The following is a 24,879-nucleotide window of genomic DNA, read 5'->3' as shown; positions in this document are numbered from 1 at the left end:
GAAATTGGATAGGTGCATACTGGTTTTCCCAGAGGTGGCTGCTCACTTTTTAAGGCTATTGTCACTGTTGCCTTGTTACAGTTTGTTGCGGGTCCTACTAGTACACAGTGTCAGTGTGCAATGGGAAGTATGTCACTGTGTGTGTGTGTGTGTGTGTGTGTGTGTGTGTGTGTGTGTGTGTGTGTGTGTGTGTGTCTGTGTGTGTGTGTGTGTGTGTGTGTGTGTGTGTGTGTCTGTGTCTGTGTGTGGGAGGATATTTATGAAGTGACAACTGAATTTTTTAGAGCACTGGGGGCACTAGGAACACATGATCATCCATTTGAATTAAAATTTCTTGTTACATCACTGAATGAAGATTGAAGATCTGTGGTTTCTATTTGTTACAAATTATAAACTACAAAGTGGTTTCACACCAAATATGGTGAAACTGTTTAGCCTTAGTAGCATTAAAAGTTTAGCTAGCTAACTGGATTTTTGTCTAGCGAACATTAGCGGTTGGTCTGTGTAGCTAAACTTGGTAGTTGGTCTACCTATCAAACATTACCAGCTGGTGTGTGTAGTTAACATTAGCGGCTTGTGTGTGTAGCCAATCACAGGAGTTGGTGTGTGTGGCTAAAGTTAGCGGTTGGTCTATGTATCTAATGTTAGCTGTTGGTCTGGGTAGCTAATGTTAGTGGTTGGCCTGTGAAGCTAACGTTAGCTGCTGGTCTGTTTAGCTAAACTTGGTGCTTGGTCTATGCATCAAACATTACCAGATGGTGTGTGTAGCTAATGTTAGCGGTTGGTGTGTGTAGCTAAAAGTAACGTTTGTTCTGTATATATAACATTAGCGGTTGGTCTGTGTAGCTAACATTAGCAGTTGGTCTGTGTAGCTAACGTTAGAGGTTGGTCTGAGTAGCTAAGATTAATTGTTGTTCCGTGTAGCTAATGTTAGCGTTTGATCTCACGTAAATGTTTCTTTATATTAGATGCTGAGTTCTTGGATGATGATAGCATGTTCATAGCTGAAGGCACAACTGTTCTGTGATGCTCTTCTTCTTTTGATTTAAAGGCAAAATAATGGCAAAATTTCCACCCAGTGAAAGTACTGTATTCATTGGAGTTCACAAGACTGAACTGACTGTAAAATAAACTAATTTCACTGAGACCAGAGTGGTGTTGAGAAACTTGTGAAGTGTTGTAATGTGTGTATGGTAGTACATTGTTCCTTATTCTAAAATGTATTTTAACTTTGCAATCCTGCTGGTAATCCCCATTTTTATTAAATGTATCTGTAAAATGATTATGTCTTTTTTTATCTGTAAGTGTAATGGAAAACATTTACCTTTTTTGTAGCCTACTTGTGTAATCCTGTTGCATGTAATCCATTACTTCTCAACCCTGGTTACTGATATTATTTTGTCAAAATCATGTCAGACACAGTGGCAGCAGGAGGCCACAGAGAGCCGTGGATTTGGCCACAGCAGAGCCTTTCTTCAAAGGGACAGGCTTGGTGACAGGGGGCAGATGGCGGTGATGATGTTTGAGCCAAATTTTAAGGCCTGTAATGCCTTGTTTATGGTCTAAATGTCGCTCGTGAGGACACAAAGAAAACATTTACACCTCTAGTTTTCAAGGACACTGTGTCAGACATGAACAGGAGCAGAGAAATGCGCTTGTTATTCTCCAAGTCCATGACGAGAAGAAGAAGATTTTGATGAGTATGAATCAGGTCTCCTTTGTGTCTGTCTCTGCAGTGCTTCGAGTCCACCATTCATCTCGTCTTCTGGCATCACTGGCTCATCTGACCAGTTTCTTCTGATGTTGTTTTGTTGCCATGGTCACCAAGTGCTACAGTATGCACCATGGTACTGTCTGCACAGAATAGCTCTCTCTCTCTCTCTCTCTCTCTCTCTCTGCGTACTCATTGACATTACTGCTCAAGACCACTGCTGCCACTTTATGTGGCTGAAACTCTATTTACTGATCAAAACAAAACCCCCCAGAACATCGACCAAGCTAATAACAACAAATAATCATTGTATTTACATTTGTTTTACCGTGTCAGTCTGAAGACAGTGTGTGCCCCAGTTATGTGACAGCTACTTTAACTTAATTAGCAATAGCTGAATGCACAATGACACACACCATGACCCAGGTAACACAGTCAATTCAGTGTGAAGCCAGTTACATAAACAAAAGGCTGCAGCTCTATTCAAATGAGTCTTTTAAACATCCTATTCAGTGATGAGTCTCTCTCTGTTTCTCAGAATGAGCCATCAAGGCTAAAGGGAGGAGAGAAAAAAAGACACCTGTAAAAAAACATGATGGTGTGTCAGAATGTCTGAAAAGCAGCGGCATACTGCATAGTACATCAGGGGGTTCTATCTTAACCTAATTTGCAATGATTTTCCTTGATAAATCTTAGATTTTGTTCAAGCTTTAAATGTCAGCCATTGATAAATAAGCCATAAATCTTTCAAATGGTATCATCTTGTGTCTATAAAACCTCTGCTTAGTGTTTTTTGTAGAGCTGCTTTCATTGTCGATTTGTTTTCTTGATTAATCAATTAATTGTCCTGATGCTCTCAAATGTCTTGTTTTGGCCACAACTCAAATATATTGTTTTAGAGGATTAAAGAAAATATTCACATTCAAAAAGCTGAAATCACAGAATTTTGACTTTTCTTTAAAAACCTACTTAAATGATTTATCAATTATCAAAATAACAGGTGATTAACTTAATGATCCATTTACAATCAATTAATTGATAAATCATTGCGGCTATAGTTTTCGACCCTTCATGCCCAAAACAAGATTCCTTCTTATGTAACCACCATAAATTAATTGATTCATCAATTAGTCAACAATTAAATTAAAACTTTTTTTTTTTTTTTTTTTAGCAAAAAGGTCAAAATTCTCTGATTCCAGCTTCAGAAATGTGAATATGTTCTGGTTTGTTTAATCATCTATGACAGCTGACTGAATATCTTTGGCGTGAGGACAAAACAAGACATTTGAGGATGTTACCTTGGCCTTTGGGAAACACTGATTGACAATTTCCACCATTTTCTGACATTTTATTGACCAAACAACTAATCAATTCATCAAGAAAATAATCAACAGATTAATCAACAATGCAAACAAACATTAGTTGCAGCCCTGGTGGCAGTATTTCTGAAAGGCAGTGGTACAGGCAGCAGCATGCTGTACATCAAGGATTCTCAATGTCTTTATGAACTTTATATTTTGTCTAATTTTTAAATGTCAGCCATTTATAAATGGGCAATAAATCTTTCCAATAGTATCATAAAACACCTGCAAAGTATATTCTTCTTTTCAAAGATCACTTCTCTTGTGACCATCATACAAGTCTACTGCGTCAAATCAACTGGCTGTGCAGCAGAGCTTACTAAACTTTCTTTTGCACAATTGTCATATATGTGCAGCTACTGATGTGATGCCCTGTGATTAGGGCTGCACAATTAATCAAAATATTATTAAAACTGCAGTAAAGCCAAGTGCAATTTCCAAATTGCAGAAACTGCAATTATTTGATAAAGGAAAAACGCATGGCAAAACAGCATTGTAATGAAGTGCTAGTGGTGCAGAGATGCCCTGGCCTAAAAAATCTTTTTCTCCAGGTGTAAGAAAACATGTTTATTTGGATCCCAACAAATGTCACATCATCGTGTTTTTTTCAATGACTTGCAATTACAGTATCTGTCAAAATTAATGCAATATTACTTTAAATTATTACTTTATTTATTTTTTTACGATATTGATGTGCAGCTCTACCTAGGAATGATCCAAGTGCATCTCCCCAATGCTGAAATGAAATCTACACAACACTGTAATCTTTGCAAGGAGCTCTGGAAATCCAGACACACCTGTTTGTGTCTTTCTTGCAGAACATGCACCAGCCTAACTATCCTGTCATGTCAGAGCACTTGCCCTCCTTCTGGGGTGTATGAAGTGGTGTCAAAGTAAGTGGGTCTTGCAATCACAAGCTCTTTGGGTGTGAAATGATGACAAATAATGACAAGGAGGCAGGGACACCGCGAGACTGTGAGACTGTGAAAATGTGAACTCAAGAGGTGCTGCAGTCTGAGTGCATCAAGAGGAGAGAGCATGCTGCCTTATGTAAAAACTGAAGCGCAGTTTGAGCAAGTCTTCATGAACTATAGAGATTATAATGCGAGTTAACTTGTTGAATGAGCAGAATTATGTGTAAACTTTAGGAGCAAAACAGGTTTCACCGATTACAGCCCAAGAATTGACACCCTCTCTGCTGAGGTGCCATTTACAGTTTAAATATCCTTCAGTATTTGCGCATCATGTTGCAGCTGAACATGAAAACTATCCTGCAGCTTTCTTAAATCACGTGAGCACGTGTGATATTACAACCATAATATTTTAATGCCGCAAAAGTTTTCCGGATCAATCATGCGTCGTCGGTTTTAACGTGACAGGTGGTCAAGAAAAACGGCAGACAGTGGATGACTGAATAAAACCTCGCAGAACATTCCTCAACATTCCTCACTTCTCGCGTTTTTGGCACCTCTGGTTCGCAATCTTCTCACGGTGAGACAAAGATCACGCAAATTGCGCTCACTTACCTTCACTGAAGTAAACTGGTGATGACCAATAATCCAATCGTCTGTCTGATATTGGAGTATTTTTTTCCCTGACGAGGCTTCACTTTTCTTTTCCCGAACACAGTCAGTGTGCTATCAGAGAGATTTAAGATCCTCGATCATTTCCAACAAGTCAGCTTGTTCGCGGAGTATTACGTGAACGTGTGATGGGAACAGCGGGCTGTGATGCAGAAGGAGGGGAGGTGTGCGCGTGTGCGTGTGTGTGATGCACAGTGTACCACTATAACGTGCGTGTCCATCAGTGCAGCAAATGTTTTGACAATAACATCATAATTTTTTTTTAGGACTTTTAACACTGAAAGAACTTGATGATGTTCGCACCGCTCAGCTGGGGGGGGGGGGGGGCTGCACAAGCTGTCACAGATCAACAGCATGCAGGGTCAAAAGATTTTTTTCATTTTTTTTCTCTCTCTCTCTCAAAGTCCCTCCGGAAGTTAGTGGCAGTCAATCAACAGACACCTTCTCCCCAGACCACCAGAGAGAAAAAAGTTTCTCCGTGCACACTCACAATCTCCATCCCCGACCTCCTGCTACAGAGAGAAAACTGCAATATGTGATCATGGCGGGTTTGTTTTCACACTGGTTTTCAATATCAGTTGCAGTGATCGATCTGAAGTCCTGTGCAGCATTTCTTTCCCTTTAATATACTGATTTTTTTAAAGAATTTACACTTAACAAAACTATAAACACAACACGTTTGGTTTTTTTCTACCATTTTTCATGAGTTGACGAAAAAGATCTAAGATATCTTATTCGCACACAAAAGATTTTTTACTTATTTGTTGAAATCCATGCACACGTGTGCCTTGGACTGGTCACAATAAAAGGTCACTCAAAAATGTGCAGTTTGATCCTGGAAAAACACATTTATTCGACACAGAACTAGAGATACTTCACTTCAGGCAACATATACCATTTTTTTCCAAGGAAGGCAAAGTCAAGACCCTCTGTATTTTTGGTTTACCCTGATATTTGTACTTTAATCTTAACCAATCACTCCTCACGTCTAAATCAACCTAACCAATAAAAGCAACAATCACCAGCCAATCAAAGGCAGAGTAGGGTGGGGCTAACTTTTTCCAAGGGGGGGATTGGTTTCTGTAGCCCTATTGATAGTGACATTTTTTTGAGCAGTTTGAGGTCAGTCTGCAATAATCATGTTTAATCAGCATCTCTGTGTCACACCTGTCAGGTGGATGGATGGCAAAAGAGAAGTGCTAACTGACACTGATTTAAACAAAGTTGTGAACAAAATTTGACAAAAATAAACCTATTGTATACACAGAAGAAGTCTGAGGTCTTTTTCTTCAACTCACAAGAAATGGGAGCAAAAATGTTGCATTTACATTTTTAGTGAGTGTATTCTCCTTGTTTTTCATGAACTTATAATGCTAGTTCTTTCATGCAAGAAAGAAAGTTGAATAAGAAAGTAAGGAAGGTATAAAAAACACTGCTCAAACACAACTTCATTGACGTTGGATAATGCATAAGCAGGAAAGAACATGTAGACCCACCTCATCACCATCAGTGGTAACATAATTGGAGGGACTCGGGCGAGGTATCAAAACTCACTACCTTTAAGGTATCAACTGAAATAACACAGTACCTAATATCAAAAGTTCTGCAGTAAAACAATACCTGAATTCTATATTTGTTGTACCCAGATGGAGAAAATCATAACAATTGCCCTAGGCCCCAGTTTACCAAGGCCCCTTTAATATTCCTCATGAATTTATGAGTAAGAAAGTTTTTTTTGTTTTAAAACTGAATTATGCCCTTATGCTAAAATGGCATCAGAATGCTGAATTTATTTGTGTGTCAGGGCCTCCCCACTAACGTGTATTATTCTGTGATCTTACTGCTCATCTGCAGAAATGATTTTTGTTAGAACAAACAGCTCAGTGTGGTGAACAGACTGTTGAAAAATAAAGTCAAAGCCACGCCAGTGGTACTGAGATAACGATACAATGCCCACCCCATCCAGAGCCTGTTCACCCTGCTGCCATCTGACAAGAGATACAGAAGTATCTGCTGCTGTAGCACCAAACTACTGGACAACTTTGTTCTTCAGGCTGTGAGAGTCATCAGTTCATCCTTCACATCCCACCAAAAGTAAAAAATTATCTTTTAATTCAAGGATTAAAAAAGGGGGAGAACAAGGGTTGTGAAGGGCTTTATACCTGTGTTTTTTCCAGGCTGGCATTACCAACTTGTGAGATACTGACGATTTGACAATGGCAGCAAATATTGACATGGTACAGTACCCGTACGCAGCTGAAAGCGACGCACTGGGCTTTTCAAGCGACTTCAGTGTAAACCCATCTGCAGCTGTCTAAGTTGCCCTGGGCTGTTGGTGCAGTATAAAAGGGGAGAAAGTCCACACATGGAGGAAGCAAGGTGGTTCAAACAAACACAAGACTGACACCTAGAAAACAAGGGTTCATGTCCTATGTGAAATCTTGATTTTAACGTTACAAGCCTCACATGACTTTCATCATGTGACTTTCTTTTTTGCAAGTCGCTTCAGTGACGTGATGTGCGTGACATATAATTGTTGTAACCCCAAACATGGTCTCATCCTAAACCTAACCAAGTATTTTTTGTGCCTGAACCTACCCAGACTGGAAGTGTTTCATAGCGCTAATCACATGTTAAAAAGGCTTTCTGGTCACATCAGATACAGGGTCTAAAGGCGACCTTTTATTTCAGTATCAGACGCTGCAGAGTGGTGACAAATCGTCAGTATGTGACAAGTTGGGATGAGAAAGTGTTGGTTTGCCTTAGATCCCTAAATGACTAAACCCACCTGTTTGTATGGTTTTGCTACTCCAATACTGTATTGGAATGGGCATCACTTTACTTTGAACAGGTATTTGTATTGGTAGCATAATTTTTTCAACAATACCCAGCCCTAGGAGAGATAACCAACATACATTAAAAGAGGCACCATCACAGAATGTTCAATAGTCGTCACAACCCTCCAATTAGGTGTGGACCATATGGCCAAAATCAATTATCACAATGTTTTGATGCACTACCTCAATATTGATATTTATTAATATTGTGACAATTTTGTATATGCTGGAAGACTATTGGTGCTTTCACAAGATATTAATTTTTGAGATTTTTGATGATTGATTCAGTAATGTGGGTACAATGACTAAGTGGATAGAGGCAAATAAAAGAACAGCTATTAAAGTCTGGTAAATTCAGTAAATTATATCACTTTACTGTAATGCAGCCTTTAAAACCAGAAAACACTTATTCCCTGTCACAATATAATAATATTCAGTATCTCAGTCAATATCTAGTCTCATATCACAATATCAATTGCCCAGCCCTATCTCCAATCATGTTAATAAGCGAGCAGCAGATGGTACACTACTCTGCTGATTTCTCTGCACAGCACTGCAAGATCCAGCTCTGCATGCTCTCAACTGATGCAGGCCTTTTCAAAGTACAAAACGCCAACCCATGGAGAGGCAAAAAATCCCACAGGCTACAACTGGTGAGACAAAGCTCGAGTGAACCAAGCGATCTCAAAATCACACACCCGCTTCACTGGGTCAGTGCCAACAACAATGCTAAGTTTAGAGACAAGGGAGATCTTCTTGATGGGCTTGGATTGATCGTAGAGAGCGTGAACTATGGGCTCTTGTCTTGAGCTGGTTTCTGACATGCATTTTAACATGCTGACTGTTCTGGTCCCTGCAAGTTTATTGTCAAACTGCCCTGAGATGAACTGAATCCAGGGCTGCTGGGGGGGGGTATGAAAAAGGCATTTCCAAAGCAGCATTCTACGTAATGTCAGATAATAGTACATGGGCTGCATCTCTTCTTCAGAGTTGATGTATGACATAAAAATTTATTATGTGGAAAAAAGAATGTTTTGTCTCTTCTCTCCAGGTGATATCAGTCTAGGGCTCAAGCCCCTGGAGAGCTGATAAAGTGAGGTACAACAAACATTAACACCGTATGTCATCACACTCCTGGAACAGGTACCACCCACAAGTCTTCACCGATCAGGTGTGTGTGTATGTTTTAATAATTAGTGTGTCGACAGAAATCTGTATATGAATGTAGAATTTGTAGACACGGCATAAGATTTTGGTATAGAACACATTCTGGTTTCTGCTTGTAGTCTCTGTACTTTGACCAGTCATCTTTGAGTGGGCTTCGGTTGCATGCAGGTAAATAACCCATGTAGAGAGTAAAAGAGCTAGAACGCATTGGTCGAAATGCAATCGTGAAACTCATCGGCTATTGTCTGATAACAATTTAGGTTTTCTTAGCTTTTAAAAAAACTGCATGTGCATTCATATGCAGATATCAGTTTATAGTGATTAGCCAGAACACATCTTTCAAGTCATTCTCGCATCTCAACTTGCTAATTGGACTGTAAACAATGACTGGCACACAGGAGAGGAGTCATCCATTATCGCTATCTGGATATCTGCTGGCTATGCACACACACACACACACACACACACACACACACACACACACACACACACACGTATGTATATATAATGGCTATATAATAAATTACATGGCATCAGATCAGTTCATGGACTCACATGCTCACACCTGATGATGTATTTTTGGCAGTATCAGAGGCATTTTCCGATACTGCTGTCAGAATTAGAACATTCCTGTTCCTGATTTTTAAATTCTTCCATCTCACATTTCTGTGTGAAAATGTACATTTTTGGAACCGGGAAGAAGGAAACATTGATTTTATGATGTTTGCATTTGTCCTGGATTTCTCCGAAGTACAACAGACTACCACACTATCACAGAAAGCTTTAATTTCTGCAGAGACCTCTGTGTGTATGCAGCAGTGGAGCACTTTCAAGAGGAAAGCGATCTGACCGTTGGTAGCACGTTGCAATTATGTACAGGTATACAGAGGATCTACAGGGATTTGAGCTGGTAGGCAGACTCTGTGCAGTAGCTTTGGCTTATGTAACAGGAGTGTCTCTTTCCTAAAATGAGTAATGCCGCTAAAAGGCCATTGGGATAACAGGAAAGAGAGTAGTGGAGCATCTTTCACCTGCTCCCCACCTACCCACAAAACCACCTACTCTCTCTTTTCTCTCTCCCGGTATCACATGGTACTCCAAAACTGTGGTTATCTTAGCAATACAAGTTGTGTTGTATCACAAACCGGAGCCCTGGAATCCCTTATATCACTGTCATTATTTTAGAGCGGGAGGTTTATAAGCCTCCTACCAATCTTCCCCTGTAGGAGGGAGTCAGTCACAATGTCAGCAACCTGAGATACAAAACCTGAATTTTAATAGGCACATCTGAAACTGTTTAAAGGTAAAAGTACACTTGGAAATACAAATATAACCCCAGTGTCACAGTCGCAAAAGTAGAACAAAAACATTAAAAGTAGTCTGTGACAAAAAATAGAGCTCCAGTACACCCTAGATTTGGGTATTCTTAAGATAAAAGGTGAGGCATCTCCATTTCAGGAGACAGCCTGGAGTGTCAAATATGTCTAGAACAAGTCAAATGATTCACATGACCTGACAGCATTCAGACTTGACTTTCCAGTGTATTATTAAAACAGCACCTCATCCATGCACATGTATACTGAAAGATTATTTCCATTCTACAAAATATGGCTCAATTCTATAGGGGGGAACAGGGAGTGTGGATACACTGAGTTAGTTGTGATTAAAAAAAGATTTTCAGGTAAGAAGATAAAATTGTGTTTATTAAGATTATTTTTGTCTAACATACCATGTAGTGTAGATAAAATGAACTGTAACTTGAAGTAGCAGATTCTCTAGTTTAATTTGATGCTTTGCTTTAATGTTACCTCCAGCCAAATGCTAAAACAGCTTGCTATGTAAGATAGTTGTAACGGTTCATTATAGTTCTTGTGAAACGGCCAGCGTAGTGTCTGTTGGTTATGTACAAGTCCATGGCTCCCAGCAGTGTTAGCTCAGATAGCCCCTGGGTGTTGGGACCTTGGCACTGTTTTCCCTGTCGGTCTCGGAGCCTGTGTTTGTGTTCACTGGGAGGCTGCTGAGCCTAATTCCTTTGTTGGCTGATGGCAGCTAACAGTTACGGTTAGCTACTTTAGCAAAAAGTAAAAGCAGAGTAAAGCCCTCTGTCCATTAGGAACCTGCGTAATTAAATCACGCCAGTCACTCTGGTGAATGGATGTTTTGTCATCTATGCTCCACTGCGTTATAATCGAGAAAGCATTGGGCGAAGATTTAGTAATTCCTCCAAGTGTAAAGTGAGTCATCAACAACAAAAATACAAACTATGAAATATCATTAAAAATACCTAAAATATCTACAAAACAGCATTTTGGGCCAGATACTGATCAATGTATGTATAAATACAGTCAAAATATATAAAAAAAACAAACATAGTTTAAATTAAACTAAACATAGATTTTAATTCATGGGATCTTTAAAATGAAAATTCCCGCATTGTGTGCATGGAACACTTTGCAAACTGAAGGCAAAAAGAAGTGTGGGTCAAGTGTGTAAGATGTGAGTCCTGGGCCCACAAGTCCTGCATCCCCCGGGCAGCCATCTATATTTGTCAGAATTGTGACAGTGATTGAACCCTTATGTGACACATGCATGCTCAGGAATACAGTCCACACACACACACACACACACACACACACACGCACACACACTTTATTCAAAACTGTTCCTCACTAATGTTCTTTCATAAATTGGATAGTGTGGATCTTTATTCAGCAAATTTCCTCTCATTGTTACATGTATCCCCAGTGGTACAACTCACTCCCATAGTGGGGTAGGTTGTAACAGCGGACCTATATGCATTTTGATGTTAACTCCCATTATCAGTGACTGTGTAGTAGATGTCCAGTTGAGTTTTATTTTCAGACAAATATAGATACCATGTACCAAAGTTTAAGAGATCTAGCATGAACAACCACTGAGTTACTGATGCTCAAACAAAAAGTATTATTACTATTACCATCCCCGTCTCCCCCACTCATGTGTTTTATGTTCTAATAATTGTATGTCTTTGTGTTTGACACAACAGCTAAATTGGCGGTGAGATCCACAATTTTGGTGCGCTGTTGCCATAGTAACAGCCTCTTCAGGGACATGGATATTGCAGCATTTGGTGCCATTTTAAGGAAGAATAAAAGTCATTTTGCACTAACAAATCTCACACCGAGGATCCTTAAAGCAACCTTGAGGATAACTGTCAAATCTCTGAGACTCCAGGGGTCTCTGTAATGTGAGGATTATTGTAAATTTGGATTTAAATGCTATAAGTTTGGTGTCTGGAGAGTCCGTGCAATCATATTACAGGATTTGATGACTCTTGTACTCTTTGCGTGGACTAAATTGATATCCCACTGGTCTGGCCTTTGACTCAGAGCATTCTCTGCCTTTACTTTTACTTCAGGGGTCTAATGTTGCCCCTTATTAGACACAGTTAAAATTCAGTTATTTGAAGCTGTGCTAAGAAATCAGTCAAAATGGTCAAAGTCACTTGTATTGCCCTTAATTTGAAAGTCCATTGCTGTACATTCATGTGGAATTTGACCTCCAACAGTCATTGTAGCTGCGTGATAAATGAGAAACTGGTTACACCCAGTACGCTGTAGCTGTTTAGGGGATGTAATATGCAGTTATTTTTCCCCTTATGTATTTCAGTGGAGGTTAAAATAAAAAGACCTTTTCTCAGGTCCTCCCAACAAAAACAGTCTTTTCCTCGTGCAGGATATTCCTCCAGTGTGATTTATATCAGTTTTAATTATCCACAAGAAAGCTTTTTCTTTCTTCTCTGTCATACAGTACAAGCATACGCAAAAGTGGAATGTGCGTCACAAAGCTCGCAGGCAGTACCTCACTGTGCTTCTCTGAAACTACTCAATGCTCTGCTCATCCTTATGTTACCATGGCTGCATCCAGTTAATCCAGCATTTGTAAGTCTATGAATGGACTCGAGTGAGTCCCCTGCTTCACTGTTTCAACATGTCTGTCTTCTCTCGCCTGTGTCTCAAATCCCTCGCAGTCTCTTCTTGGAGGAATTTTGAAATAGAGAGTGAGGGCTGCGTTTATGTCATATCAGATTTATTTGCTGTTTCGCAGGGAATTATATATAGGCAGGAGATGACAATGTGAGAAACAGCAACCAAAATAAGATTAACCTATAGGAGTGGGTCTTATAAGCTTTATTTTGGGTGTATACCCCATTTTCTCTTTCATTCTGGGCAGAAACTACAAGTATGTGCTGCTGAAAATGTGTAAATAAGGCCTCAGGAACATATTTTAAAACACAGACAAGAAATAAAGCTGCCCACTCGAGCAACAAAGGATGAGGTGTGCAGCAAAATTAGAACTTTGTGTCAAAACACACTGCAAAAATATCCTTCTGCTGTCTCAGATTCAGACCTGACATAAATTGATCCTGGTGCAGTCTCACATGTTTTTTTTTTTTTTTTTTGGAAAATTCTTGAAAAGAGACAACATAAGGCAAGTTCCCACATCAGCCAAGCAATCTCATTCCACTGGCAGATTATTTTCACTGTTTAAAATATGATAATCTTTTCCTTTTTTGCAGTGAAGACCTGGATCTGAGATCATTTTCTGACCAAAAACATATTTTCTTTTCTCCACAATCATGTACTCAAACTCGTAAAAGATGACTCAACTTATAGTTCAACTTAGTTGTCATAGAAACCAAAACCAATAGTCATGGGGTCTGTGATGGAAACCTTTGAAGGGCTGAAGGCATGCTTCTCACAAGCATCAGCAGAGACCTTGACAGCTATATTACTGCAGTTTCTAAAGACATTCAAAGGTTTTTCTAAGAAAACAGTACCGATTATATAATTGAACATGTAAACAAATAGCTCATTGTGCAAGTGAAGGCATAAAGTCACGCCTGTTAAAATTCTAGCAGACAATAAATCATGAAAATTAAGGTTTTTTGAAAAGTATATATTGAATGTGCAAAGATAAGATAAAAAGGGATTTTTCCTCTGTGGTATTGTGAAGTAGAAAACATTTGAAAAGGTTTTTGATGTATGTAACACTAACTAAACAAGCCTTTAATTCTGAATAGATAATACTAACATTTTTAGTTTTAGGTTTATTATAGAGTATAACTATGGGTGCAGGTAAACTAAGTTAAACAATATCAGATAAATGATTTTTTATTGACTGTTTGAAAGATTTGGGACACACAAGACATGATACCGTATCTGTGAGAGCAGGCCTTAAGGTTAATGGAAAGCCCCACTGTTTTTATTGTGGATGTCCAGTCAACCTTGAATGTGCTCATACATGTGTGGAAGCAGAAATCTTTTTAATGCACCTGAGATTGTTTGTACGTACAGTCAAGTTTCACCCACATTCCCACAACATGCAGCATTTTACATTAACGAGAACAAGAAACTCAGCAACTTCAGTGTTATTTTAGAACATTCATGTCAGTGTTCTCTTCTGCTTGATTGACTTTTTCCATTAAGTGTTTTCTTATGAATTTCATATTCAGAATATTGTATGTATATTTTTATTTTTAATTAACACTATTGTAAAGTAAATATTTTATGTCATTGGGTCAGTTCACCCATATTACATTTTTTTAAATATTATTTTTATTGATGATTATGTATTTCCATACAAACATACAAGCCACAGCAAAAATCCCTACCCAAAGACCAACCAAAACAGACACACACAACACACACACACACACAGGGGGTCCTAACACCTGCATTCATCATAATCAAAGATTAGTAACACAAAAGCACATAGCAATTCATATCATCCATGTGTGATTATCAGGCACAATCCATCACAAATGAGAATATGCAAGAACAAGAAAACCAAAAAGGGTTCAAACGAAAACAAATACAAATACAGTTTTGACTCATTACCAGTGCCATGGAGATATTTACCTACAAGAATACAGGTGAACGCTTGTGCTGCTCAAAGCACTTAATGTTTTGGTCGAAAAAAAAATACAAGCAATGTTTTTTCCATAAAATAAAATGTCCTGAAACAACTCAGATGGGTTTAATATGACTACACCTAAATAGCATTTTAATCAAAACATCATGACTAAAACTAAATGAAAGTTTTCTGTCAAAAATCACACTGTCTTGTTACTCTGTATAACCCAAACCCTTCATGTGTACACTTTTTTACTAAAGAAAGAGCCGCAATGAAAAGTGTTGTTACTATGTTCCGTGAATTATCCAGAATCACAACAGCTTTTTAAATGGTGTGAGCACCAAAAACAAAATTTTAGTCACCTCAAATTGGGAAGTGTGTGAAATTTAATAAATCCTAAGGAATTTGGGTCAATCAACCCTTTAAGAGTAAATCACAGACAGTTGGAGCAGTTATGTGGATTTTGACTGTTTTTGCCTCCATGTAGGGAGGGAGGCACAGTGTCACAGATGATACCCTCACACTTCAAGTAGAACATTTGGTGCTCTTTGAGGTTACCATAGCTACCACAACACAGCAAGAAGGACCGGATGTCCATAATGTTGATAAGCTCGTAACTGGTGGTGCATCTACGATTTCTGTGTCAAAGCAAACAGTCATTTCATAGTGAACATCACTGCAGAGAAGTTCTACAAGAGGCTGTTACTAAATCTCCAACTCTTAATTTTCAAAGCCTTAACACAGTGAAGACAGCACAATTCAATGGTAACAAACTAGTTTGGTACATTTTTATATTGGTTTGTGCTCTTGGGACGAAGCAGCTACAATAAATAAATAAATTAACATCCTGTAAAGGTTTCATATCCCCGTAATTACTGTAGTCTCTCTGCTCATGTGGAAAGGTAATTTATCTCTCAGTTCTCTTGTGCTAATTCAGAGTTTATGAGGGCTGCCTTTGGGTCTGCACCAGCACTTAACCACTTTCATAAACAGTGGGACTCTTTTCCCTAATTGCTGCAGGCTACCACTGATACAACACTATTACATTTCTTACACTCTGGTATATCCACACTTATTTCAAATACAGCTTTAGCAGATTGCATTTATGCAAAAATGGTGATGGGTTTTTATTCTGAAACAAAATGTTAAGTTGCATGGTTGTAGATATGTTGCAATGAATGCTTTCTTATTGATACCCATGTTTGATATTAATATAAATGAAAACATAGACATATGTGAGTACTGTGATGCTACTCAATATCCACTGTTCTGTATCTATGTAGGTATATTGAGCTTTGAATGTCCCTCAGAAGTAATTTTGCATACACATAACATACCATATTTAATTACATATAAGCAGCATTTTTAGCAAACTGGATATAGGCTACTTGCAGGGACTGGAGAGGTACTGATTCTCATGAGAGATGTGGGTCACCTTATCTCCATAATGAGGATAAACAAAAGATGCAATTCAGTGAGTTAGTGAAAGAAAAATGTTCAGTGTGCCCACAGTATTCACTTTGAGGCATATACAGTACAACAATCCTTGAATTAATCATGGGAGGGAATATGACCCAGTGTTACTCAATACTTGAATGGATGTTATTTTCTCGAGTATTGAGTGTATTGCTCTTCCAAACTCATATTATTTATTCCCCCGACACAAACGCACGCTTACATGAAAATTATGAATAGATTATAAAACATGCATAAAGCAGTTTGCTAATTTTCAACCATATCTCTCTGCCTTCCTACACACCACTGGTATCAAATGGTGGTTGTCATAGCAACAGGCTCACAAGCCACAACAGGGCTTTTGGAAGACAAATACAGATCAGCATAACAGAAAATCTCTCTTATCCACATTTTTCTGTCTACAAAACCTGTCGAAACCCCACGAACGACAGCTAACATGATTAATTTTTGATTCCGTCATTCACAACACGCAATAACATATGTTAATGCAGGCAGGTGATTGAACTTTACACGGCACGTAATTGGAACATGGCAAAGGGTCTAACGTTCCTAGGGTCCTATGTTCCCAAAGTCTTATGCTCCCAGGGCCCTATGTTCCCCAGATTTGTATGGCACATACTTTGAATTTGGCAAAGGCTCCTATGTTTCCATGGTCCCATGTTCTCAAAGAACCTATCTTCCCAGGCCCCTGTGTTTCCCAGATTTTGTAAGTCACGTAATTGGAACATGACAAAGGTCCTCTGTTCCCAAGGTCTTATGTTCCCAGGACCATGTGTTTCAAGGACCCCATGTTCCTCAGATTTGTCCAGACACCAGTTTTAATACAGCAAAATGTTCAACTGCTGGAGGCCTTTGTGTGTCTTTACAAGAAGTTTACAACAAAATTTCTACACTGTTTAATAAGTACTGTTATTTTCTTACATTGTTTCATAGCTTAAGTAGGAATAATCAAGAGCAAGTATTTAGAAATCATTTCATAAGGAATTTACCAAACTGTTAAATTTAAATTATTAACATGATATATGTTTTAATACTCAGCGCCCCCATCTAGCAATTGTATCCTTGACTGAGCTCTGTAAAATGGTTGATGTCTCAGTAACAAGTATGAAAATTTGTATCCAATGTGCCTGAAGCTACATGATGTGACACTCACACTGACAGGAAATGGCTGAATGTTTCGTAAGCCCATTACTGTTCACACCAGACGCTGAAATCCATCACATACTGTTGAGCTGCTTCCAAAGCTGGGGCCCAGTGTGAAACAAAAAACTTGACAGAGTCTCAGCAAATGTTGAAGTGTGATTTTTACATTTTGAAGGAGCCAGAACCATTGTCAGAGCAATTTATATCGAGGAGGATGCTGATGAAGGGGAAATTACTTGAACACTTGCTGTGAAGAAGTGAGTTGGTCAATGAGGTGCACCTGCAGCTGATTAACCTCTCTGTGTCTTTGAGATCTCTCAGCACCGAGTGAGTCAGATTATCATCAGCCATTGTTACTTTTTTTTTTGTTTCTTTTTTGTTTCTTTTTTTGTTTTTAGTACGGGCCTAGGTTTGTTAAATCCCCAGCTTGGTAGGCAGTGAGACCTCTGATTGTCTGTTATCACAATATTATCATCACTGATCATCTAGCTACAACTAGAAATCTTTGGCTATCATGAAGTTAGAAAAAACAGTATCACTGGAAACTTGTTGTAGGTATCAGTGATTTACTTTCCTGTCTTGATCCAAAATAATAAATAGATCCTTTGGCACTTCCAGGTGACAAAGCAAACCTGGTTTCTTTACAGGTGTGTTTGTTAAAAGTTGATCAGTCTTGAATTTAACTTAAATTTTGTCACATCCTCGATGACTGAGTCCAGTCCTAACAGTTGTTCATGAAACTTTACTGGAAAGTGTCTCTCAAATGGACTTTTGATATCAACTGCACGATTCTGTACAAGAAAATCGTCAGACTACGTTTTGCTGGCAGGAGGGGTGATACAGTCCTTGACTGAGGAAATCTATTTTGCCTTGTCAGCACATCCAACTTCTATACCTACCCTATTTACAGGTGGGTGTAAATAATTTATTATTGCTCAGCTTCATGCCAGAGTAAAGAAGAAAATGCATTGCTATAGGCATATAGTCCATACTGTAGTATAAACATTATGCCAGCACATACTACACAATTATACCGCATATAAGAAGGAATGTTCAGTCTAAGTTTATGCTACTTGCATATGCTAAATGGGCAATCAAACCAAAACATGCAACAGACCCCAAGCAATAATAAATATGCAATGTCCAGTTTGACTTTCAAAATAACGCTTGCTGAGAAACATCTCAGGTGAAGGTTGCAGTTTGGTTAACCTGCACTGACTCTGTTGCTCTTTTCTTTGTCCTTTGCTCCCATCATCATCAGCCCCATGCTGGTAATGCACATTCATACACTTTTCATGCTTAGGTGAGGAAAAAATGCCACTGACACAATATCCTTTAGTGGTTCAGCAGGCCTGTTACATGCTTTAGTGTGTACTTTATTGCACCTTGGTGTGTGCGCATGCGTCGGCATTTTGTCAGCGTTTTGTCTCTCAGCTGAATAGCTTGGGCATAAACTGCCTTTTTTTTATCTAGTTTTAGCCATATTTTACATTACACTCTCAACATCCTCGATGTTTTTAGGTATATATTTTAATCGGAGTTAAGGATTTTAGCAATCGGGCACCCTGATCCTAAGCAATCAGAGAAACAAGCTGAGCACACATGGTAAAGTGGCCATGGTCACACTTACCTCGCCATCCGGCTGCAAAAGCTGTGTCTACCTCGGTAAAAAGACCCTTGAGCTGGAGCAGAGGATATCCACGCTTTACAAAATCCAGGAAGCTGAGAGACACTTGGATACTGTCCTCTTCGGCCCCACACAAGGCCCGGTCAACAACGAAGAACTGGAGGCTGCTGCTCCGTATTTGCCCGACGCCCTCGGTACACCAGGACCAGGGTCCTGTCGGCCCCTTGACTCCACTATGCCCGCTGCCACTGGTCCGCCCGCTGGTTTCACTCCGCCGACTGATACTGCTGCTACGCCGGCCTCTAGCTCCACTCCTCCTGCTGCTGCTGGCATTCCGGGCGCTGCTTCGGATTCTCCTCCAGTGGCTGTTCCAGAGGATCCCTGGCTCCGGCTCGGGGCACAGCCCAAAGCCCCATTCAGTTCAACGCCATCACACACGGAGCCCTGCTGCCTGATTTGATATTCTCGACCTGCATGACTTTCCACCACTGCCCGGGAACCAGCAGTCTCTTCCTACATACTGTTTCCCAGGTTGCTAAGGTAGTGGACATCATGTGCAAGATTCCCAGCCTCTTAGCGAAGCACACCTGTGATTATCCACGTCCGCTGCAACGACGTCTCCAACCAGACATCTGAGATATTAAAACGAGATTTTAGCAAGCTTCTCCCCTTGCTGGACGGCTGTGGAAAGCGTGTTTTTATCTCCAGCCCCATACCTCCGCTTGGCTGAACTGTCGGTCGTTTTAGCCATATTCACATGGCTCCAGTCTGCTTGCACAGTGCACAACATGGTTTTTATTGACAATTTTAACCTCTTCTGGAACCGTCAGTCTTTTTATTTAAAGGACTGCATCCACCCTAGCAGGCTGGGCACCCGTATTTTAACGCACAACATGTTCCATACAGTTCTTAATGCTCCAGCAATCTGACTATGTCCTGCTTCAAGTTCATGTGACCTAAAGGTCTCTGCTGCGATACCGGTCACTTCCGGTCAGGACGACTTTTTCCTCACCCCGCCCTCATCTTCACCTCATCAAGGTGCAGGCTCGATAGCGCCCCCTTGTGCCCTGACTCAATGCTCCCCCTATCGACCTCACCTGTGTTTTACAATTCCTGTCATCTGCAGCAACAGTAATAAAATTGGCCTCTTGAATGCAATAAGTCCTTCATAATTAATGACAAAGAAATACACATTCATGCACACATAGGGTGTAAATGTATGCCGATGATACACTACTTTCATTGATATTGGGAGTTCCAAATACTATTGAATTTAAAAATGAATAGATGAAAAATATTGCTTATATATGTTATTGCTTATATATGCGCTGTCCTGATTATCCCATTAAATCAAGATGGACACGGAGAAATCTGGAGATAAAAATAGTTTGCAATGCAGGAATATGGAAGAGAAGTAGGCCAGCAAACAAAACAGGGAAGTTAGTTTTTTGGGAGCTTACATATTAATGATCATTGATTTGTCAAATGGCAGCCAGGTGTGTAGTTTTACCACCTCGATGAGCAACAGTAATCATTGAATGCATGCTGTCGCTGTCTTCCTCCTAGCTTCAGGTAATGAGCTGCATCTGTTTGTTTAAGGGTAGTCTGACTGACTGTCTTGCAGATAGTGAATGCCAAATGTTGCCTTATTTAGCATAACCATTTTGATTTTCTGAGACTTGATAGCATGGGCAAGCCGTCACTGTGCCATGACTATGACTCACCTGGATTTTATCCTGTCACCCAAAAATACCAGTGGCCTGAAGCAGTATCCATAAACAGCCACAGTGAATGGATGAGGAGAAGGCATAGCTAGCACAGCAGTATGCCAACAGATGGTGGATCATTCATCAGTGCAGTTACACTGCAGACCAACCACTATGTAATCCAAAAAATATTGGCAATTTAGTTACTATGCCTAAAAACAGTCAAGATGAAGTCATTTGCCATCAGTATTGTCTTAACTGTTTGCAAGACATTATAACTGCTGAAGTGGTACAAATGCCAACATGGAATAACTGCAGCCACATGGTTATACCTCACATGGAGATATGCAAGTTGATCATGTTTTCTTCACTAGAAGGCACTTCATTCCATTTTCTCGAATGAAAGGGCACACAATTGGATTGATCACAATTAATTTATATTATTACCATAGACAGATGCTTACAGATATGTGTACGATTCTTCTCACGTCAGAAAATTAAAGAAGTCATGCAGGGAAGTTTGTAGACTTTTACTGTTTCTTGTTTAATCAAACTTGAGTTTTAGTTTTTGACCGGGTGGATATAAACATGGTTGTTTACTGAATCATTTACAAACACCACAATGAACTCAATGAGTCATAGAAAAAAATCTCCTGAGATGTCAGGGATGTAAACATAAAGAATATACGCACTCTCAGCTACGCTGGCATAAACAGTGTACAGTTTTAGTATTTTTAGACCAGAAAAGACAAAAACACATTTTCTAAAGGTATTCCATGTAAATACACATTTTTGTGGTTAAATGTAGGGTTTAATGGTACAACATTGTTGTAACTCTATAAGTTGGTGCATCCATGACAGTATGAGAAGTCAGCGCAGATCCAGTAGATAGTCTGAAGGTCTGTATTTGTGTGATCATTTTAATAACGCATTCAGTATGTTGAACGTATGTGATATGCATAATATAAATATATGCAGCAGCGGAGTGTTCATTTTTAAACTGCAAAACAGCTTGGCATATAGAGAACAAGATGGATGATGAAAAACTCTTAACAAGTACAGTTAGCTGTGTGCCTGGCGTGGCCTTGTGCCTCTAAAGCACTTTCATTGCTCTGCAAATTTGTGTTTGCCTTTCAATATAATCCCATCTGTGGAGACATTCACTCAGAGAGCAGATATGGGAACAAACACTCCACTTCTCTCCATCTGTGACCTCCCAGCTCTTCATCTTCCCTCTGAATGCGATGCAACAATGGAGAAGAGCAAGGGAGAGGGAGGAAGATTGCCTTGCTATTCAGGTATCTACTGATGGTACACAAGCTCAAGGATAGCAGATTCAATTCAGAGAACAAAAGTGTGAGAAAGGCTACAAACCCACTTGCAAGATATTTTGCGCAGGATGTCAGGCTTTTAGATCGGAAAGGATTCAGTCCATTACTCAAGAAAAATGGCGATAAAGATGTAGGATTTTATGAAAATACAGAACCATGGTATAGGTTTGATTTTCACCGAAGACACAAGCAACAAACCTAATGTTAACATACTGGTGATTATAATCATTTTGAAGATGCTTTAAATTTATGCATTTATATTGGAACTTGTGTGAAAAAGGTACTATAACACTTTAAATTTAGAAAGTGTTTAAAATTTAGAATTGTGCTGTTAAAGCGGTAGTTTGGTTTTTTGAAGTGGGGTTGTATGAGGCACTTATCCATGGTCAGTGTATTAAGTACAGTAGATGGAGGTCGCTACGCCTCCAGAAAAGCAACGAGGAGTGCTGCTTTGTTTTATTTTAGCCACCTTAAAAACCCACCTAAAAACATCAATATCGGTTTAAGTGTACACTATATCTAGAATATTTTCATCTCTTTACCTCAGACAGCCTTTTCTGAGGGGAAACTGCTGTTATATAAGCCAAATATTAGTCTCTCTTGCTCAACAAAACTCCACACATGAAAGCAGTAATTTTACCTTGCAGAGTTGCTGGTCTACCGCTGCCTTGATCTGTTAGTTCACTTGTGTTATTGTGCGACTTTGGTGAATCTGAACTAACCTTTTAAATCACACAATAACACAAACAAAGTAAAAGATCGAAGCTGCAGTAGACTGGAGACTCCAATGTTCTCTGAGGTGAAATTGCTGATTACACCAGTGTTGTCTTGTTGAGCGTGGGAGAGCAATATTTGGCTTATATAATGGAAATTTCCCATTCGGAAAAGGCTGTCTGACAGCAAGTGAAAATATTCTAAATATAGTCTACCCTTAAACTGGTGTAGATTTTTTTAGATGAGCCTTTTTTTAGGTAGCTATAGTATGTTTTGCTGCTGATCCTGTCCACAGCAGTACATTGTTTAGCCTCCTTGCCGGTACTCCTCTCTGCTTCTCCAAACTGAGGGCTTGTCAACTGTCATCTACTGTAGGTAATAAACTAACTAGGAATAAATTCCTCAAACAATCCCACTTCAGATAATCCGAACTATCCCTTTAAATGTTACAGCATTCTTTCCAAAAGTACAAATGGAGAAATCAGACGGCCAAACGTGTGTACATTTGTTTGTGACTAATTAAATATGCATTTCTCATATTTTCTGTTGCCGTCTTCCTCTGCAGACTTTTTCAACATTTTGAAAAGCTCAGAGACCTTGAGCGATGTTGAAAAATTTCAGACGCTGAAGCCCAGTTCAAAACACCTGCAAGGAAAACCTCGCCAGTGAATCATGCAAGTTTTTTTCCTCACTCCTCTAGTCATTTTATACCGAGTGCTGCAGTGCAGACATCTGATGGTAGGTAATACCATAAAGGCCAAAAGCTCGGTCAGTTATGATCATGATGATTATTAGTTATTTATTTATACAGATGAATGTCAGACAAATAATATCAATGGACACACAAACGGAGCTTTGTCCATCCGGATTGTTTTCAAACATGCTTGATATTGTGTCTCTGTGGACCAATAAACTCTCAGCAGTGTCTGTGATCAGTCGATGGAAAGGAAGAGAGATCACACCTAAACCAAATGTTGAATTTATTTGGTCGCAAACATTTTTAGCTTTCATCAGGCTGAATATGCACATCTAGAATGCCAAAGCTCACTCCGTTCATCATTAGCTAATCCAAACTGGCAACAGTCAGATTTGGCACTTTCAAAGCAGTGGTCCATTTACGATCTTGGCTGGGTGTTCATCGCTGCAGTTCCTGGCTTGATAAAAAGGACATGTCTGCACAGAAGCTGATTTTGAACACATTTCCCTCTTCTCGTGTCCCCTCACCAATGATTCAAGATTTGATTTAATTAAAAATTTCACCAATTTACACTATGAGTGCTAAATAGCTGTCCTAATCGTGTTTTTCTTGTGTCCTCGCATTTCTTGACAGGAACCAGCCACAGTTTCTTTTCCCTTGTCCAGTTCGTCATGGATCACACAACAGCTGCTGTATGATATTTGCAGTTTCGCAGATTTCAGCCGAACCCTGCTTCAAAACCAGGGCAGTGTGAAATAAAAGTGTAAAATATTTATAAATATATACACTTGAAGACAACAAAAGGAATTTTAGACCAGACACTTTAGGGATCTGCTCTCAGCTTCTTTAGTGCAGATATTCCCCCACACTGTGCCACTTGGATAGGGTAGTGTGTGTGTGTGTGTGTGTGTGTGTGTGTGTGTGTGTGTGTGTGTGTGTGTGTGTGTGTGTGTGTGAGTGAGTGAGTGAGTGAGTGTGAGTGTGTGCATGTATCAGAGTAACCAGGCTTTTGATTGATTCAGTGACAGCTGGTTCAATAATTCCTCAAATAATTTCTTGTCTCTACAGCAACAAACTTCTTTGAAGAGGAATTTAACTCATGCAGATCTTTTTTTTTTTCTTCATGTGGAGTGCTGCTCAGCCTGTGAAAACAATTCTATGCTGATGACATGGTGATGTCATCTGGTTTGTCTTGACTTGAACTTGTGCCACATTCATGTCACATTGGCGTCACTGTAATAACTACCCTCTGCCTTTAAATAGCATTCATATTAACATCCAAATCATTATATAATGATACACTGTATATAATAACACATAGTGAGAAGCCCGGGTTTTCCACAAAGCTGCAACGCATCTGACTTAACACAAAGCACAGGAAACGACTAACATCGATGCCATGGATGTCATTAAAGTCTGTCGTTCAAGGTATATTCATCCAAATGTAACAGTCAGAGTGTAACTATATTGTCAATGGACAGTACTTTTTAATCCTTACACAACCGTCTCTGCAACCATACAGCTCAGTCTTTTTGCGAAATACATTCAAATTATTTTAAATGGCGTTTATATAACTCTACACTTCGCCTTCATTTAGTATTCATGGTTTCATGAATATGCAAATAGTCCCC

General features: G+C 39.4%; 1 protein-coding gene across 2 annotated transcripts in view; it reads right to left on the bottom strand.

Moving 5' to 3' along the window:
• Nucleotides 1-18,984, bottom strand: part of LOC146331810 (caM kinase-like vesicle-associated protein) — a 36,058-nt gene extending 17,074 nt beyond the window's left edge. The window contains exon 1 of one of the 2 annotated variants that reach the window (XM_084745237.1): nucleotides 18,804-18,984. The gene's annotated coding sequence lies outside the window, so the exon portion shown is untranslated. Of the gene's footprint in view, nucleotides 1-4,598; nucleotides 4,957-18,803 lie in introns of those variants that run through there. The other variant, XM_084745228.1, reaches the window with a different exon arrangement.
• Nucleotides 18,985-24,879: the final 5,895 nt, after the last annotated feature.

This window comes from Lutjanus erythropterus, chromosome 2, assembly GCF_056507025.1.
Source record: "Lutjanus erythropterus isolate fLutEry1 chromosome 2, fLutEry1.hap2, whole genome shotgun sequence".
In the NCBI taxonomy this organism is placed as follows: Eukaryota; Metazoa; Chordata; class Actinopteri; order Lutjaniformes; family Lutjanidae; genus Lutjanus; species Lutjanus erythropterus.
The sequence above is the reverse complement of the archived record's forward strand: the minus strand, read 5'-3'. Positions and strand labels throughout refer to the sequence as shown.